Raw genomic sequence first — 17,778 nt, 5'->3', positions numbered from 1 at the left:
GACAATAAAGTGTTACAGTATGTTATCCTGGTCAAATTGGGGAGTTGCATCTTGGCATTCCTCTTGGTCCTCCGGTCCACGCTGCATCCGTCAATCTTGGGTGCCACTGCCTGCCTGGCGGATGTGGATTCTTAGGTGAGTGTGAGCTGTTTTTCCCAGTATAGCACAGGGTAAGGGCTGGCCTGTAAGTGTAGATGGAAAATCAAAAGGGGTATTTAAAAATCAAGTAGAAAAACCCCCCATAAATTACGGAGGAGTGCAAACACTTTCAGAGCAGCATGGCTAAATCATGTCTACTCTGTTGTCTGTTTCCAGCATTACCCTACACCAGCAACAGGACAGAACAGGCCCACGGCACCCACCCATTCTCCACTTACCTTAGATTTTGACTGAGCCAGACAGAGCACACATGTCACATATATACAGCAACATAGCATTTTCCAAAGTAGGTAACCAAATCAATGGAATGCACAGCTGTTAATCATACCACCACTACTACACCCATGACTCGACTCCACCACTACAGTTATTCCATCAGTCCTCTCCGATCCTGAATACGAAGATATTATGTCACTGTGGTCATCATCATGGTGTGTGTCCACATTCCATATTCAAAATGCAATGAATTGGCCTGCAGTAGAAGTACAATTTTGTTATTAAATGACAAGAAGGGAAACATTGACTTGAGTTAATTTTAGGGTGCAGATTAAATAATAGTACACAATGACTTCACTTCATGCACAACAAACAACAACAACACAAACACCAATCACTCAGTCAGCGTCCAATGCAAGCCATCATTCATTACTTGTTCCTTCTCATCTTAAGTTAAGGGGCATTCTGTCTCGGCTCGGAAAGAAGCATAGCTATAGTAGTCATCATGTTCCACTTCTTTTGGGGGGACTCAACGAGACAACATTTTCTTGTACTATTATTCTCCATCCAATCATCATCTGGCTTGAGGGAAATGGATTTAGGGTGAGTAAGGAGGATGGAGGAGCAGGACTCAGAGGAGTGGACTTTAGTTAAATGCAGACAGCTGCAACTGCAATATGGCAATAAAAAGACTAAAAGACGGTGGTGGTGGATTTGTTGTGATTCAAAGTTTCTAACCAAAAAGACAGGCACACACAAATAAAAGTAAATAAGGAAGGAAGAAAATAGGAAGTTCAAGCCTAGTTGTCAGGGAAGTATAGCTCGTCCTCAAACTCTGGGGGTTCAACCAGAAATAGGTAATCATCTAACACACTACTTCCGTCACCTAAGTCGCTGTCCTCATCTTCCTGCATTGATTCATGTATTGTGTAATTCGGTGCTGATTAATTTTGATCGTGGTTAACCACTCCACGTTTTTGGGCGAGAGACTGGTCCTTTTCACTGTTACAATGGCACCAGCAGCACTGAAAACACGTTCAGAAGAGACCCTTGCGACAGGGCAAGCCAGATAGTTTATCGCCAGCCTGCTGAGCACTGGCAATTGGCCCCTTTTCCCATACCAATACTGCAATGGGTTTTGATCAATGTAGACCTCTATTGGGTCATCCAGATAGGCCTGGACCATCTGCTAAATGTTCAGAGGTGCTCCACTTTCCACTTTGCTTGGCCTCTTTTGTCTTTGCATCAGCACTGGACCTAGCAAACCCTTGCTGTAAATACCAATCCTGTGCTGATTTTACTGGGGCTGATGATCCGGTTCTAGCTGTTGTCGATAGTGTTTTTGACCGCTCTGAGCCAAACGCACTGCCCTCAGGCTCTGAAGTTGAACTTGACACTGGATGCCCTGCTGCAGTACTTGTTGTGGGTGTGAGTAGCGGGCCTTTAATTAACAGCCGTTCATTTTAGTCACTGGCTGCCTCAGCTATCCAAGTTTTGTACTGGGCAACATCCACTTCTGAAAAAGGAATTAATGTTGTGTCGATTTGTACCGTGGATCCAGAATTGTGGCACAAATGCAATGTTTTTCTGAAACAATGCAAACTTGTACCATTGTATTTTCAGCTAAGCGATGGGATAAGCTCTCCACCAACTCATATGCTTTATTTTTTTCCTCCACAGCTGTGTACGCTTGAGACACCACCTTCAGCTGTTGCTCTAGCATGTGCAACAATGGGATAGCTTGGCCCATAGTACAGTTGTCCTTGCTGACTTCACGTGTGAAGAGCTCGAAAGGAAGAAGCATCTCTGTCAGGCATTTAACTAAGCCCCATTGGTCCATCTGTAGGGTCATACCTATCACAGTTGCATCTCTTATTCTTTGTATGACATACTCATTGATTGGTCTGTACTGATCAAATAGACGATCAAGCATGTAACAAGTTGAGTTCCAACGTGTTGGCACCTCCTGGATGAGTGCTTTGACTGGCATTCTATGCTCACGTTGAATGATCCTCAGCTGCTTTGAAAGAATGGCTCAATGTGTGCTTATTCTTCTGCAGGTGGTCATTAAGTTGCTGACTCAGGCTTCTTTTTGCAGAAAGTCTCGAACAATGATGTTAATGCAGTGCGCCAAACACAGGACCCTGAAACAGGCACCATCCTCCATGGCCTTAACTATATTACTGCCATTATCTGTGTCAACAAAACCAATGTTAAGCCCTCTTGGGTGCAGCCATTCAAAGACCTTGCTGTATGAGATTTCTCCATGGTGCTCATTGCGACAGTTGCACGTTTCCGAGTAGCATTAAAATCGCAGCAGTGTCAACAGCACCTGCTTCAGATATCTTTTCTCTAACCCCCACAAAAGAGATCCAGTGTGCAGTGATGCACATGTAATCAATGGCTTGGCAACTGGTCCACATGTCTGTTGTCAGGTGGATATTGTGAACAGCACTCTGCTGCAAAGCTTGTCCAAGCAATTCCAGCACATCATGATGTAGTGTTGGAACAGCAACTCTGGCGAAATAGGACTGGCTGGGAACTTTCCATTTTGGTCAGATGGCTGTCACAAATACAAGGAAACCCACCCCTTCTAAAAAAGAAAAAGGGAGAAGGTCCAGCGCTATCATTTTAGCCAGCTTCGCATTGTACAAACGTGCCGTTGGGTGGTTGCGTTCGTATTGCCCCTCTGACCTAAGCATGCTGACAATGGTAGGATGGATTATTTTCCTTTGCGATGCAGCTGATGTAGGTGACTTCTTGAACCCAGTTAGGCTCAACGACAGCAACACACTTTTTTTCATTGCAGTACTCTGTTGACTTGGTGTCTCTGCCTGACTCATGGGACCTGATTCACAGAACTAAATTAAGAAAAAATCCTAAACTTACTACCATTTTGGTATTCACAAAAGGCACTTACTCATTTTGGTATTCAGAGAAGGCACTTAATCATTTTGGTATTCACAGAAGGCACTTACTCATTGATGAGTAAGTACCATCTGTGGAAACCAAAATGAGTAACTGCACTTACTCATTTTGGTATTCACAGAAGGCACTTACTCATCAATGAGTAAGTGCCTTCTGTGAATACCAAAATGAGTAAGTTCCTTCTGTGAATACCAAAATGAGTAAATGGTAGTAAGTTTAGGACTTTGTTTTAAGTTAGTTCTGTGAATCGGGCCCCTACTACGCTGCCACTGAGATGTTGCTGAGGATGTGGGTGGTACCACTACACAGCTGGGTACAGGGCTACTTTGTGTACCAGAGAAAATGTCTCCCTCTTGTTCACCTTCCACCGCGATCATATCTTTTTCTACTTCTTCATCGACACCAACAGCAATGGGTGCAGTTTTACTTTTTAGATCTTTAAGGTGTTCCTCCCACTGGATCAAGTGGCGTTTTTTCAGATGGGTTGTTTGGCCTCCGGTGCCATAGTTTGTACCAAGCTTACCCAGACTAACACTATGTCGGCAAATTGAGCCTATAGCAACGTTCTCCTCCGTACTGCTAACTGAAAAGAAGTTCCAAACTGGGGAGGTGCACTTTCTTGCGCTGCTGGAGGTGCCACTTGCAATGCCGGATGAACTGGAGGGTGTGCCTGGAATTTGACTCTGTGCAGTACCACTACTATCTACTGAGGTGGTGGTTGTGCTCGATGTAGGTCCCTGCCGGGCCTTTGCAAATGCAAATATGGAAGCTGGAGGTGGTGTTTGTGTTCCCTGTCCTGGTGGTATCTGTGCCACATCCCTCACAGCAATTTGGGATAGGGTAATAATGACAGCCTCCATCTCCACTGGGCCTGGAGAGATGTTCATGATAACCGGCTCGTCATCATCATCCCCCTCTTCTACATCTACTTCCATAACTCTAAGGCTTTCTGGAACCTTCCTTTTACCTAGCCTAGTATTGTGGCATGCCTCACTCTCAGACTGAGCTGGTGGCTTCCAAGTGGCATCTAGATCATCAGAAGGGGGGCTTGAAGAAGAAGTTGATGGACTAACCCTCCTTTTCCTTGCTGGGGATCTGGAAGACAATGGATCTTCTGAAAGAGTGGCTTGCTCTTCTTCGTCTGCAGGAAGCTCGATTTCCTGAACTGCCCCTACATCGGGAGGAACAACTACTATTGTGAGCTGTTTTTGCGGCTTTTGTTTTGGTTGTTGTTGCGGCTGTTGTTCCGGCTATTGTTCTGGCTGTTGTTGCCCACTTATCTGCTGTGTTTCCACCTGCGTTGATTGAGTACTACTTTGCGATAATGACATTTCAACACTGCTTGTTGGCGTTTGTGCAAGTAGACTGGTTACCTCTGCGACACTCTTGGGCTTGGGCCTAGGTTGGTGGGGTGGGCCCGCTGATGCGGAGTTGCTGCTCCCAGCTTGGTCCCCGGACACCGCTGATGCAGGCCTAATTTTTTGTTTCCCAAAAAACATCTTGGCCAGCACACCAGTCTTGGTAAGTGCCACTTCCTTCTTCTGTTCCTTCTTCTCACTGGCAACTTTCTTGGTACTGGAGGACCTGGGACCTTTCTTTGCAGCCATCTTCTTCTTTCCGATGTCAGCAGGACGCAGGTGCACAAGTTGCAAAGATGTCTGTGGTCACACGTGGACGTAACGTGTTGCACAGCAGGACTTCTGTCTGGCAGTACAATTGGTGATGATGACACCTCCTCCTCTGTCGTTTTGTGCACCTAAAAGCAAAGAAGCCAGGAGAAGAACATCAGTGAAATGTTGCATTTGTTGTTGTGGTTCAATTTCTACTAGTACAAACAAACAAATATCATATGTAACTTAGTGGGTGGTGGTCACACGTGTTAGTGTTATATTATTACATTTTATTAACTCAGTTTAAGTTATAAAAAAACATAACAGTGTAGCCATTTGTGAGACTTTAACCACAAGGGCTTTCATGGTATACTGTGTACACTCAGGAAGGATAGGAAAGAAGAACAAAAAGAAAAATGCAAATGTAATGGAATTGGAAACTATTTGGCATTAATTTGCTCATCACGTCATTCAGGGAGCTGCAGCTGGCAAAGGGGATGGAAGCAGTAAGCAAGGAGGAACAAAGGAAAGATATGCAGGCCTAAATGGCAAAAGCAGCACACTACTAAACTACCACCACAAAATGGCCGCCAGCCCCATGACCAGGCCACGCACAGCAGCAACAAGAAAGGGAAGACAGACAATGCAGGCCTATGGCAAAAGCACGCTGTCTGGCCTCAAAAGGGCCACCAGCCACATGGCCAGGCCCACAACAACAAGAAAGGGAAGACAAACAATGCAGGCCCATGGCAAAAGCACACTGCCTGGCTTCAAAATGGCCTCCAGCCACAGGGCCAGGCCCACAACAACAAGAAAGAGAAGACAGACAATGCAGGACTATGGCAAAAGCACACTGCCTGGCTTCAAAATGGCCCCCAGCCACATGGCCAGGCACACAACAACAAGAAGCCTAGGCCAATAGTAACAAAGGAAAGACATGCAGGCCTATATGGCAAAACAGCACACTACTCGCTACCACCACAAAATGGCCACCAGCCACATGGTCACTCACAATCACAAGTTCACAGCAAACAGGAGACCTGGAAAACAATGAACTCAAGCAGGCCTATATGGCCAGACAAAGGAGGGATGCTAAACAACACAGCATTCGTGCAAAAACGAAAATCCACAGGGCTAAACAAGGTTTGCAAGTTACATAACAACCCCACCACACGCACGCATCCAATAAAAAAGGCATTTATTTAACGCACACCAAAAAAGTGAAATAAAATAACCCAAAAAATGCACATTTAGCAATTCAGTTCAATGCCATCCATGCCCTAAGTGATGTTTAAATTCAACAGACACCATAGAAACAGTTGTTTCATTTCATGCATCCATGAGTATGAGTAAAGAGTTTAAGCTTTATTGTTCAATTACTTAAAATCGCTACAATATACTAACATTTCAGTATACTATAGGTATGAAGAGAATAAAAAAAAAATTAAAAACACACGGATTGCTAAAAATTAGAAGGAATTAAAATGTTTAAACCAGTATCCAATCTGGCAATAAAGTGCGAGTGCATAAAACATGGAGAGGAGTTTATCTAGGTCTCTCTTGCTTGACAACCAGCTGGTAACTTTTTGTGCCTCAGTTTTTCTCTGTCTGTGCGGCCCGGATTGGGTCTATACATTTCCCTAGCCTTGCGAGCTGTATTAGCGGAGAAACACAAGTCTGAAACTTGGCCATGAGATCTACAGATGGGGATTACCAGTTGGTGCTGCTCGCTTGCTAACTTTGGGCAGCAGCACAGCAAATGGAGCCAGGATTCATGATGGTAACTACAAAGACGTCATGTGAATGAATTATCCTGCCGGGCCCAGGATTTATTAAAGTCCACAATGGGCAGTGCAAGAAGTCTCATGCAGGTAAATCTTTTCCGGGCCGGGTCTGTCAGTGCTTGCTCAAAGTAAGGCTGTTGTTTTCCCACGATGTAGGAAGTGTCCAGTGATTAGAGATTGTGTTGATGATGTAGACTATCCAGGTCCCTTTCATACAATATTTTCTTGACCTGTTTGTTCACTGTTCTTTTCCAGTCAGTTAAAGGAATGTTTGGGTTATGCAAGTTTTGGACGTCTATTTCCATTTGTCTAATGGCTGCAACCAGCTGTACCTGCCATGGGGATCTGCTTTCTTCAAATAGTGTTTTAATTTGCGTTTTCAATGAGGTAGCTGGGGCACGCAGGGTGCTAATATAATATTTTAGAATGTCCACTGAGCAAGTTGCTCTCCTAGCCTGTCGTGGAAGGCCTAGAACCTTTTTATAGTATGGAACAAAGTGGTCCCAGTACAATTACATCAATCAAAACAATATAATTAAACAATAGCAAATACATCAAAAGGTTTGAATAATGTTCAAGTGTTATTTAATCACACTGAACATCTGCTGCAGATTTTTGAGATCACAATATACAAAAGACATTCAAAACCATCATTGGTGTGCCCAGATGGGTGGAGAGGGAAAGGGACAGTGAATTGTGTGAGATTGTGAGGTAAGTGAAAGATATTACTAGCAGTTGTTACAATCAAATTGTTGGGCATGCTATTCAATGCCACACATTTTAAACATGGTTCATATCACATTACACTACAATAGAATATATGCAGCCATGTAAGACAGAAGTCACAGTGCGACATGCGCTGTTGATGTTACTGGCATCAATGGTGTGTCGACGTTTCGACCCCTGGATTCGAGTAGGTATTCGTCAAAACCTTACTAATGGGGTCTTCCTCAGGACGGAAGTGCAAGTGGAAGGGAAAGGGCACCATATCTGCCTGAGTTGGCAGTATTCAAAGGCGCATAAAGTCATCTAAGAAGGTGGGGCACATTGCCTCCAAGGAGTACGATGGAGAGAGTGGTGAACACTCAGCCAGTGGGGTGAATTCCCTATAATTGGAAAATCAAACGCAGTCCAAATACTGCTAGAAAGAACCGTGGTCAGAAGACCAATGGTTAAAGCATAATAGCTAAATCAGAATTATTTCAGCTGGTGGAATGAATCCTCTTAGCGCAGCATCCTGTCACTGGTAGGAATTAACCATTTTATCGGCAGAAAGTTGGTGGTTCATGAGGAACTTGGTGAAGGCGCCAGGGAAAACTAGGTGGCCGTAGTTAAGAGAGGGAACTAGCTTTGCTTTTAAGACTTTCAGAATGGGTTCTGCAGTCAGACTATGTAGTCGTCGATTAAGGCTTCTCAGACTATGGATGATTCCGGCCCCCTTGCTTCTTAGATGTTTCAGGTGGGCTGTGGGCTTGTCCCGTCCGATAACCTGAGCCCCAGATGGTTATAACTTATGCATGTTCTGATTTGCCGGTCACCTAGGCGCCATTGTCCTGTCTTCTTTCGGTGGTACTTCCCAAAGATAATTATCCTGGTCTTCTCCTGATTTGCCTGGAGATTGTTCTTTTGATTAAACCTGTACAGGGCATCAAAGGCTTTCTGTAGTCCTGTCCTAGTGTGATCCATTATAACTATGTCGTCGGCGTACAGGAGAATTTAGAGCCGCACGTTCCCCAACCTTGGTGTTAGTAGATTTGCCCCCTGCAGGGCTTTTCCCAGGTCGGCTGTGTAGAGATTAAAAAGTAAAGGGGCTAGGACGCACCCTTGTTTGAGGCCTTTGTTGGTTGGAACCTTAGCTGTTACGGTTGTTTGGCTGGTTTTAATACGGACCCAGGTCCCCTCATGAAAGGCAATTATAGCCTTTAGCAGCTGTTGGGGAATTCCCCAAGAGTCCAGTTTTTCCCACAGCTTCCGACGGTCAACCCGGTCAAAGGCTGTGCTGTAATCCACGAAGCAGCAAAACAGGGGGAATTGTGATGGCTGGGTTGCACGGATTGACAAGTTTCCCAGAACTAAGATGTTATCTGTGGTGGAGCTTTGGGGCCTGAAGCCGGATTGAAAGAAGGTAAGGATGTTATGCTCTTTTGCCCAGGTTTCTAGTTCTTTCAAAAGTTTTCTGGCATATGCTTTCGCTTCTATATCTAATAGAGTGATGAGCCGATAATTTTCAGGTTTCGTGTGATCCCCTTTTTTGTGAATGGGAAAAAGTAGTGAGCCTTTCCACGGCGATGGAAGAGTGGAAGTGGCAAAGGTGTACTTATAAAGTGGTGTTTTTTAAATCAGGTTGACTATCTCGGCCTTAGTGATATCAGGTGTTTTGACAACTTTATGTATTGCTGAGGGTGTTTGTTGTGGCTGATTGTAAGTCATATTCTGATGTGTTGAGTACAACTGTTTTGCGTATTTGACCCATTCAGAAGCTGCTACGCCGTTTGCCTCAGACTGACCGGTGTGGCTATGTTGCTTGATATGTCTCCAAAGTTGGATGTGCCCCTTTTCTTTAAGAAAGGTAAATATTTTCAGCCACTCTGCCTCAATTTTCTTCGATCGTATTTCCCATACTTCCTTTCTGTGTTCTCTATGAAGTGCTGTTATTGCCGATGTTTGGGAATCTGTGGCTCCTTTTCTTCTTACCTTCAAGGCCCTTGAGAGACTGAGCTTGGTTTGAGTTGAGGCCCTTGGTATGATTTGTGATGGTACACGTTAGGGATAGAGATCCTTCGCTTGGGGGGTTCCGGTTCATCCACCAAGAAACATTTTTAGTTCGAATAAAAGTGCCTTCCAGCACTCCAGGGGGGATACAGTACTTGTGTCTTTGGAGCTCGACTCTTTAAGTGTAATCCACCTCAGGAGTTTTTGACCAAGGTTTGTGGACCATTTTATTCTGCTCAGAACTTCGTGGTGCTCTTCTCCCGTTGAAACCCCCAATGTTTCCAATTGTTTTGCAGATTTCACGTTTAACTGAAGAGTTACCCTCAGTGGTCTGTGATCACTCTCGTCCCTAATTCCCACTGCGAAGTTGTTAAAGTATGTTTCCAGGTGATTCGAAATAAAGATGTAGTCTATGGTGGACTTGTCCCTGAAGGTTGGGAGAGGAAACCAAAGAGGATCCGCAGCTTTTTTGATGACATGGGCATATACCAAGTTTTGGGTGAAAAGGAGCCGCTTCAGTATGAGTTGGGAAATCCATTTTTGAGTGCCCCAACTCCCGGGTGTTCAGTTCTCTGATGATTATTGGAAAGAGTGAGTCATATTTATTTATAAGCTGGTCCATTTTTGTTGCCGTTATTTTTAATACTTGTTTTTATTGCTGCGAGGCGGGGTTGACGTAGCGGTTTATTATCAAGAGGCGAGTTGTGTTGTTGTTACTTTTTAATCCGCTGATGAGTACTGCTTGCAAATCCAAGGTATTGGTTATTACGGTTGACTCTATTGTGCGCGCTTGATTAATAAAAATTGAAAGCACCTTTTCCCCAACTTTCTCTACAGAAGAAGACAAGGATAACTTCGCCGATCTTTCGGGACAGAGTTATCATAAAGAATAGTGGTTTCACAAAATCAAGGTGGGTGATTGGGTCAAGATAAAGATTCCACATAATGTGCCAAAGGGTTTATCTAAATTCAGTAAACCCATGTGTGTTGATATGGTTTCACGGTATGCTGTGAGAGTTGATGGTAAGAATTGGTGGAATGTAATTAGGATTTACAGAATTCCTGACAATGTTGTGCATCAAATGGGTTTGAAAGATAAAATTGTTTCTTCTCTTAATAAATCTTCTTTTGAGGTTGGGAAGATTGGATTGAGTGGAAGAAGTTCATCTTGTGACAATTCATCACAAGATAAGTCTACCTCATTGGTGAGGAGGAGCACCCGTATGAGATGTGTTCCCAAACGTATGGATTTATAGAATGTAGTATTCATTCTAGTTTTGTGTTAATAAAATAGTCATTCTAATTTTAGTGTTAATGAAACTTTGCTTCAGTATTTTTATTGTATGTTTTTGGCATATGGTTTCCTTTTCATGCTATTTATTGTATCTAGCTTTGTTTTAAGTTTCGTTTTTGTTTTTCTTTAATTTCTCAATTATTGTGTTTCTGTAAAGAATGGAGATATTGTAATATCTGTAGCTGTGATGTCATGGCTGACTGTGGGTTCTGTCCTTTCCTTGGTGATGGAATGTCTATGCTTGAAACAGCTTGACACTCCCTGGAAGCTGATGTAGATGAGCGGTAATAAAGTTGACCTCTCCTCATACCTGCCTTTATTGTGGTCACTTCAGTATTTGGGCTGTCACAACCTGCTCGTGATTTCCTCAAGTTGGAGCTGTGGTGTCATTCGATGGATCACTTCCGTGTCTTTGTTTAGTTCCTGGAGGGCGACACGGCCAAGAGCAGGATTGGGTCCGCCGTCTCCCGATATTTATACTTTGTTCTTGTGTTGTAAGGAGATTAATGTTGGAAGGGCTCCCTGGCTGGTCGTTCATTCCATTGTTTGGGAGACATTTGAATAAAAATTGAGTTATAAGTCCTGCTGTTGAGGACTTTAAAAAGGAATTAATGTCAGGGACTGCGTTCTGGGCACTCCTAAGGATTCTGGGTGATACTTGAATCGGGGGAGTGACTTTACAGGGGCATTTTCTTGGCGTTTGAGGGCTTTTTCTTTTTTTTTGTCATCCTTAAGTTGGGGTGCCCGGTTGTCAGTGGCTTTATAGTGCCACGGTATGCTTAGGCTTCCTCCTTGGAGTTCGAGCAGGGGGAATGTCGGTGCCCTGGGTCATAGCGGGGTGACTAGATGGTCTTTGGGCTGATACTTTTGCCTGGTTGGTACCCCCGTAAGCCACTCCACCTCTAGCCACACAACGCCACTGCCCAAGTGCTTGGATGCAAACTGTTCTCTCGACTTCCAGCACCAAGTTCAGAGCCTTGCCCCTCGGTTTTCCTGCAACTGCTGTCCCCCTGCAGCACTCCCAAAGTGATGCCCACCAGGGGTGAGCCGAGACAGGTGACCTCTCCCCAAGGGTGACACAAGATCAATTGTCACTGCCCCAGGGATTTACCTCAGGGGGAAGGCGCGTTGGTTCAAAGTGAGTCTTGCAGTCACCCTTGCTTCCCGCGGCGTACTGCGCTTGTTTGCCTTTTGCATACCTCTCAGCCGGTCACCGTCAAGGTGCTTCTTTTTTCTGCAATGATGATGAAGACGGCGGATGATGGTCACGGCAGCCTCTGATCCTGGCCACTTGCAAAAGCACACTCCCTGGCTTCAAAATGGCCGCCAGACCCATGGCCAGGCCTACAACAACAAGAAGCCTAGGCCAAAAGGAACAAAGGAAACACATGCAGGCCTGTATGGCAAAAGCAGCACACTTCTAAACTACCACCACAAAATAGCCACCAGCCACATGGTCACTCACAGTCACAACAAGCAGGAGGCCTGGAAAACAATTAACTGAAACAGGCCTATAATGGCCAGGCAAAGGAGGCATGCTAAACAACACAGCTTTAATGCAATAAAATGCAAAAACGAAAATCCTCAGGGCTAAACAAGGTGTGTAAGTTACACAACAACCCCACCACACACACAACAAAGGCATTTATTTAACACACACCAAAAAAGTGAAATACCCCAAAAATACACATTTTGCAATTCAATCCAATGCCATCCATGCCCTAAATGATTTTTAAATTCAACAGACACCACAGAAACATTTGTTTCATGTAACTCTGGGCGTAGTTCACAAAGTAGCGCTATGCATAGCTACGCAAAGTGCCGGGAGGTTTATTTTCCATGCTCGCGATCGCCAACTTGATGCTGCTGATCGCGAACGAGGAAAAAGTCTCGCCGGGATGTCATTTTGCTTGCTCGCGGTCGCCAACTTGACATTGAGGACCGTGAGCAAGCAAAAAATGACCGCTTCACTACGCAACGCTACACTACATGTGTTTGCACTGTGCTACGTGCAATTTGCATAGTGCGAAGTAGCGCAAACTTCGCAAACTACACGAGCATAGCGTAGTGCTTTGCCCAGGCTTAGTTTCATGCACCCATGACTACTTCTGGGACTACTGGCTACCCACAATATATATTTTTTTTTAAATGAAGAAAAGTACAAAAATTGTAGTTGCAGCCACGGCAATGCCCCAATCAAACAAACAACACCAACTTACTTTTAAACTCTCCAATCCAAAAGTCCTCAAATCCAATGACATATGATGCAGCACACACAAAGGGTGATCCTTCCAGCTCCAACTCCAAATGAAAAGTGGACAGGACATGGACAATGTACTGGGAGGAGCCTGCTGGACAGGAACAGGAAGTTAGAGACTCTGGGGCACTTCCTTCCTCTCCAAAAAAAGTAAAAAAAGAAAAAGAACTCCTTGCACAAAAAAGTACAGCCAAATGTCAATCTGAGGAGTTTTTTTTATCCAAATCATCATTTTCGAGAAGGTTTTCTGCTGTTTAGAGGTGGGCGGCCAATTCCGTTCCGCTCGCGCAACTTGCGAAATGTTTTCCACGTTACGCGCGGAACGTGAAAATGTCGAAACTTCCTCGATCCACAGCAAAACGGAATTCGGGGGCATGCATGAGGTAATTAAACCTCACCAGGAAGTGACCAGGAGGCTGCTTTCTCCTCATCTGCTGCTCTGATCGGCATCTGACCCTTTATAAACAAGAGGCATGTGAACTCACATTGAAGCCCCACCCGTTTGGCCATGCCCCACGCACACTATCGGTATATACCGTCTTCACGCCATTTCCCCAATATGATGGACAGCTGACTCAAAGGACCTCGGCGCCATTCGGCGTGGTGGCAAACTTACACACATACATGGTCACTGGAGACAACTCTTCTGGCCCTTTACACAGCTGTAGTGTAGGGAAAAAGACAAACATCTATCTGCAGCATAGTGCATGGGGACGCTGCATGCAGCAGCAGTAGGGAGCCGCTGCATTTACTAGCTTTATAATCTGTATGCTGCGTGGGATCCAGTGTGTCTAGTGGTGCGAACATTTTAAATGTGTTCGAACAACACTTCTATAGCGCACAGCAGAAAATGAAATTGCTTCTAGGAGCTGATGGGATTTCGGATCTTGGTGAGTTACAAACCGGTAATAATAGCACTCAATATTTGAAATAAAAACAGTACCCTGTTGTTGTTTTTCATTAATAGAGCGCACAATCTGCAATTATTAAGACATTGCAGCACCTTTCGGAAATCCAGGGCATAAAGAGTAAAGCAAAAGGGCACCATGTTTCTTTCTGAGCCCCACTCCATCAGCTGGACACAGACATAACTTCTCATCTTGGACCCTGTCCACAGTAGGGTCCTGCTGAGCATCAAGCTACTGTCTGCTGGCGTGTGTACTATTCACAGGCAGCAGTGGGAAGAGCATGACAAAGGAGTGAATAACTTGCTTAAAGCACTCTACATCTACCCAACTAGGTAGCACTTACTGATTAGCCTGCATAGATTACAACATCAGCTAAATCTCCGCGAACATGCAAAATTACGCGTGTTCGCGGAGATTTCGTGCCTTTTTGCGGAAGGCACTTCCGCAAATTCTGCCCACCCCTAATGCTGTTCGAGAGATATTCTTCTCCAGATTGCAAATTTTGCTGTTCGGAATCGTGAGCTTCACCAAACTTCCGCCGGATCTCCGATGGCGTGTCCGAATGACGTGTTCGCGATCGCACACTCTCGCGGGAACACGCGGCCGGCTACCAAAATCTCGTGGTGTATGCGAACAGATAGGAAAACTCGTCGGTGAATGCAGGGATCCTGGTAAGGTGCTACTGCGCACGCGAAAATGCATTTTGAAAGCACGAACAAGGGAAAAACTCCGCTACGCCGTGGATCGTGGAGTTTTCAGTAACTCCGCGTTCTACACGGAACGCAAAGTTGCCAAAAATCCACAAACTCCGCAAGCGGAGAGGATTTTACCGCCCAGGCTTAATCATTTCTACTGCCTGGCTGACTTTGCCAAAGCTTGCCCAGATTTAGGGGGTTTAGGACATATGCCCAGTAAATAACATTCTCACTGACGATCTTATTTAGTTTTGTGGGCTTGCAAATTTGGTGCTTACCCCCCCTGTAATTTCCCAGGGTTCTGCAGAAACTGTCATATTGTCATATTTGGCATCATTGGGAAGAGGAAGGCATTACCCGTTATGGCACCATCGGGCAGTCTTATTTAACTATCGACTAGTTCTTGGCTCAAGCTGTGGGGGCCATGTCTAAGGAAATTGACAGGGCTAAAAGGCGGCTTTCAGTTGATTTAGGAAGCACTGGACCCTTTTCCACAATTGTTACATCACTGCCTGCCCTCCATGATCAGGGTCTGGTCACAGTTACTTCTAACTTAATTCTTGTGACTTCTCTTTCCAATACTGCTGCAGCCATGGGCCTTCAACTTCCATGCCCTTTCTCTTCTCTTCTCCAAATACTGATGTGTTGAGCCCTCCAGCACCCAAACAGAAGACAAAGAAGAGGGTTAGAGTTCCTGTGGTCACACAACAGGGGATGGCGAGCCTGCATGCCAGGAACAGTCCACAGGACATGGTGATATACCTGGCTCCAGTACTTCAAAAAATAACAGTTACTCTCACTGACTTATTAGGCCCTCTTTAGGTTAGACTTGATAATTTGGAGGCAGCCTCCTGGGATCTGCCAAGTAAAATTGTCAATCTTTTGAGGCTTATGGATAAATCCCCCCATTACTCACTATCTAAGTCCCAAGCCACATCCTCTGACGCATCCGCAGTCAATCCCCTTAGTTGTAGTAGTAACCAAAATTAAATTGGCCACATTAAGCCCCAGGCTGCACTTAGTCAGATTACTTCCCTAGGGCCTAGAGTTCCCCACCAAAACATAGATGACCGAGCCCATACTAATTTGCTTCCCTCGGTTCCTTATGTGGTAGGTGCCCTTTGTACCAGGGATCGGTCACTTAAGGGCACTATGTCTCTGTCTTCCGGCTTGTGCCCCTTACACTGTAGTTTTGACCTGGGTTCCTGGACTGCCTTCATACATTGTGAACACCATTGGGCAACTGATTATTAAAGCCTCATACTGGTTAGCTCTACATAATGATTTTACCATTAGAGACCACAAAGACATCTTGATGGTGCGGAGGGTTCCTTGTACATGGTCTATTAGAAAAACAATTAGGGGAGATTGTATCATTATCTCTGTGCAATACCCAGAATTGGCATGAAAATGTTTACATGGAGCATATAAATTGTTTATTAAAGGTTCATGAATCAAACCACACCTGCAGTTATTTTATAGACCCCCCCTTGAGCACTCTAAGGGTAGAAGAGCAAATGGATGGTGGGCATGTAGATAATAGAGCAGGGACCCACCAATCATTCGTAAATTGATATGCTTCCCTGGCGGACCTTAACTATTTGGATTGACTCCATGAAGCAAAAGAGATTTTTATCCTCCTGTTCCAACAACTGGGCTCCTTACCCCAGCGCACATAGGAGGCTAGTGACACAACAATTTTAAGACCAAGTCAGACCTACCTACCAGGTAACTCCCATTCTATGGGGATCCAACAATCATCCCTTTCTACCTTAACTTTTCCTGCAGTCGTTACCCCCAATCCCGGGAAAGACCTAAACCTTATTTCTTGGAATTTGTAAGGTTTGTCCTCCAAGTTCTCTGATGATAGTTGGCTACTGTTTATTAGGTCTTTTAACAGTATGTGCTTACAAGAGACTTGGAAACCCAAGCATACATTATTTTTGAATGGATACAAGACCTTTTTTTGTCCAGTGATGAGCTTGAATATGGGCAGAGTCAGAGGGGGTCTTATTATTTGCATAGCTCTCTTGTTTGTAACTCCAAGCAGATTATGAAGTGGGACTCCTAGGTGTTCCGGGCATAAAATTGCGCATTGGGAATTCCCCCTCAATGGTAATTATCAACTTTTATAATACAAATAGGGGGTCGGGCTGGTTCTCTAATGTTATTGCCCTAAGAATTGCCTTAGACTTCTGAAAGAGGGAGGGCCTTGAGCATGACCATTGTATCCTGGCTGGGGATTTTATTTGTCGTCCATGCCCATATTTCTTATGTTGATTGCCCAATGCACAACCGTGCCTGATCTCGGATGATGTGCACCTGGAACATACCATGGAAGGGGAGGAAATAATTTTGTACACATGTATAACCTGGTATTTACCTTAGATCAGTTGCTAACTGGGTCTAGATCTCAAATCCCTCTGACATTTAAAGAAAGGGGGTCTGGCACAATTACAGATTAGATTTTTGTAGCAGCCTCAATGGGGGGGCCAACAGCTTCTTTCAATATTTTACATAGTCCCTTTAGCTATCACAATGCACTGACTTTGTCCATGTAAGGGGTAGGGAATCAAATGGAGGGCCCTTGAAAAGCCCTGGGGAGTCCTGGCACCCATGATCCAGGGGAGGTGACTACGCTGGTCACAAATAGGAGCTAAGGATTTTAATCATAGTCTTTTTGCTCTCTGTCAGCCGAAGACACACACTTGCCTGGATCCAATAACATCCGGTGAGGAGGTTTTAAGTTTGTTTGCCTCCATCGCCCAGGCAGTCTCTGGGCTTTTATTGACCTAGGCGGTTGGGTATCGTCCAGCTCTCCATTCTTGGTTTGACCCTGCATGCTCTCTGGCCCTAAGGCAGCTGAAAGTAGCCCTGAAACAATTGCCTTGGGACAAGGCATGGGTGTCAAACTCCCTACTAAACTATAAAGAGTCCCTGAAAAAACGGAGACATCAATTACAGAAACAGGCTTGGGCTGATTTAATGAAAGCTGGGGAACTGAGAGACTCTACTGTATCCTGGAAAATAATTAATTGCCCCTGCTTTGTAAAGCCTTCCAAATCTACCCAGTGCCTATATATTAGTCCAGACCAGTGGCTTTCCCATTTTGAGTGTGTATATAATGCTGGCCTTCCCGACGGGCCTGATTAGATATTGTGCCAAGTGTGGCTGTTACACCAGTTACCTTCTCGTTAGAGGAAGTGTATAGGAGC

This window comes from Triturus cristatus, chromosome 5_1 (assembly GCF_964204655.1).
Source record: "Triturus cristatus chromosome 5_1, aTriCri1.1, whole genome shotgun sequence".
Classification (NCBI taxonomy): Eukaryota; Metazoa; Chordata; class Amphibia; order Caudata; family Salamandridae; genus Triturus; species Triturus cristatus.
This window is presented reverse-complemented; position numbering follows the sequence as displayed.